The sequence below is a fragment of the Arachis ipaensis genome, chromosome B5 (genome assembly GCF_059453495.1).
Source record: "Arachis ipaensis isolate K30076 ecotype BB chromosome B5, ASM5945349v1, whole genome shotgun sequence".
NCBI lineage: Eukaryota > Viridiplantae > Streptophyta > Magnoliopsida > Fabales > Fabaceae > Arachis > Arachis ipaensis.
This window is the reverse complement of record NC_142440.1, coordinates 71416181-71418648: the sequence shown is the minus strand read 5'-3', so window position 1 is coordinate 71418648 and position 2468 is coordinate 71416181. Positions and strand designations below refer to the sequence as shown.

At 31.2% G+C, this 2468-nt stretch overlaps 1 non-coding gene across 1 annotated transcript; it reads left to right on the top strand.

Annotated features, from left to right (window-relative positions):
* Positions 1 to 206: 206 nt before the first annotated feature.
* LOC148564597 (small nucleolar RNA R71) lies at positions 207 to 314 on the top strand. Its single transcript, XR_015885416.1, has one exon. It is a non-coding gene; the product is annotated as a small nucleolar RNA R71 (small nucleolar RNA).
* Positions 315 to 2468: the final 2154 nt, after the last annotated feature.

Sequence of the window (2468 nt, the reverse complement as noted above, 5' to 3'; positions counted from 1 at the left end):
ACTCCCTTCTTCTGAGGCGTCCCATTACTCACAGGATTCCTCTCAGAAGTGTACATGAACTGGTTATTAGCAACCATGTCAATGAGTTCTTGAGCTTCTGCAGGCGTTTTCTTTAGGTGAATGGATCCACCTGCAGAAGTATCCAATGACATCTTAGCTAATTCAGACAGACCATCATAGAATATATCCAGGATGGTCCATTCTGAAAGCATATCAGAAGGACACTTTTTGGTCAGTTGCTTGTATCTCTCCCAAGCTTCATAAAGGGATTCACCTTCTTTCTGTTTGAAGGTTTGAACATCCACTCTAAGCTTACTCAGCTTTTGGGGAGGAAAGAACTTGGCTAAGAAAGCCTTGACCAGCTTATCCCAAGAGTTCAGGCTATCTTTAGGTTGAGAATCCAACCATATTCTTGCTCTGTCTCTTACAGCAAACAGGAAAAGCATGAGCTTGTAGACTTCAGGATCTACTCCATTAGTCTTAACAGTATCACAGATCTGCAAAAATTCAGTTAAGAACTGAAAAGGATCTTCAGATGGAAGTCCATGGAACTTGCAGTTCTGCTGCATCAGAGAAACTAATTGAGGTTTCAGCTCAAAATTGTTTGCTCCAATGGTAGGGATGGAGATGCTTCTTCCATGTAAATTGGAATTAGGTGCAATAAAGTCACCAATCATCCTCCTTGGATTATTATTATTTTCGGCTGCCATCTCCTCTTCTTGTTCAAAAATTTCTGAAAGGTGCTTGCTGGATTGTTGTAATTTAGCTTCTCTTAATTTCCTCTTCAGAGTCCTTTCAGGTTCTGGATCTGCTTCAACAAGAATATTCTTGTCCTTCCTCCTGTTCATATGAAAAAGAGGGAACAGAAAAATAATAATAATAGGGATCCTTTTTACCCAGGTATAGAGGTTCCCCTGTGTGAGTAGAAGAAGAAAAGAATGTAATGTAAAGAAGGGAAGAAGAGAAAATTTGAACACAGATGGAAGAGGGGGTTCGAATTTGGGTGAGATGAAGTGTTAGTAGGTGAATAAATAAATAGAAGGAGATGAGAGAGAAGGAGGATTTTCGAAAATAAAATTTTGAAAAGGGGTTAGTGATTTTCGAAAATTAGGAATGAAATCAAATTAAAATTAAAAATTGAAACAATTAGTTAATTAAAAAGAATTTTTGAAAAAGAGGGAAGAGATTTTCGAAAATTAGAGGGAGAGAGTTAGTTAGGTAGTTTTGAAAAAGATAAGAAACAAACAAAAAGTTAATTAGTTAGTTGAAACAAATTTGAAAATCAATTTTGAAAAGATAAGAAGATAAGAAGTTAGAAAATATATTTTAAAATCAAATTTTTTTTGAAAAAAGATATGTTTTAAAAAGATATGATTAAAAGGATATGATTTTGAAAAAGATAAGATAAAAAGATCTTTTTGAAAAGATATGATTGAAATTAGTTTTGAAAAAGATTTGAGTTTTAAAATCACAATTAATGACTTGATTCACAAGAAATCACAAGATATGATTCTAGAACTTAAAGTTTGAATCTTTCTTAACAAGTAAGTAACAAACTTGAAATTTTTGAATCAAAACATTAATTGTTGAGGATATTTTCGAAAATTATGAGATAAAATTAAAAAGATTTTTGAAAAATATTTTTAAAATTTTCGAAAATAAATAAGAAAAATGAAAAAGATTTGATTTTTGAAAAAGATTTTGAAAAAGATAAGATTTTTAAATTGAAAATTTGATTTGACTCATAAGAAACAACTAAATTTTAAAAAGTTTTGAAAAAGTCAATCCAAATTTTCGAAATTTATGAGTGAAAAAGGGAAAGATGTTTTTTTTTTTTTTTGATTTTTGAATTTTGAATGATGAAAGAGAAAAACATCAAAAAGACTCAATGCATGAAAATTTTGGATCAAAACATGTGATGAATGCAAGAACACTATGAATGTCAAGATGAACACCAAGAACATATTTTTGAAAAATTTTTGATGCAAAGAAAATATGCATGACACCAAACTTAGAAATCTTTAATGCTTAGACATTAAGAATTCAAGAATGCACATGAAAAACACCATGCAACACAAAACAATATAATATGAAGATCAATCAAGAAGGTTTATCAAGAACAACTTGAAGATCATGATGAATGCAATGCATGAATGCAATTTTCGAAAAAATGCAAGATGAGTATGCAATTGACTCAAGACTCAAACAAGAAACACAAAATATTTTTGATTTTTATGATTTTATAATTTTTTTGTATTTTTCGAAAATTATTTGTGAAAAAGAAAAATAAGGATTCCAAAATTTTTAATATGAATTCCAGGAATCTTGCACTCTTAGTCCAAAGCTCCAATCTGAGGGTTAGACATGGCTTAATAGCCAGTCAAGCTTTAGCATGTAAATCAGGTGGATCAGGAACAGTAGCAGGTGGATTAGCAACAACTAGCTTGCTCTTGATAATGTTGGGTTGG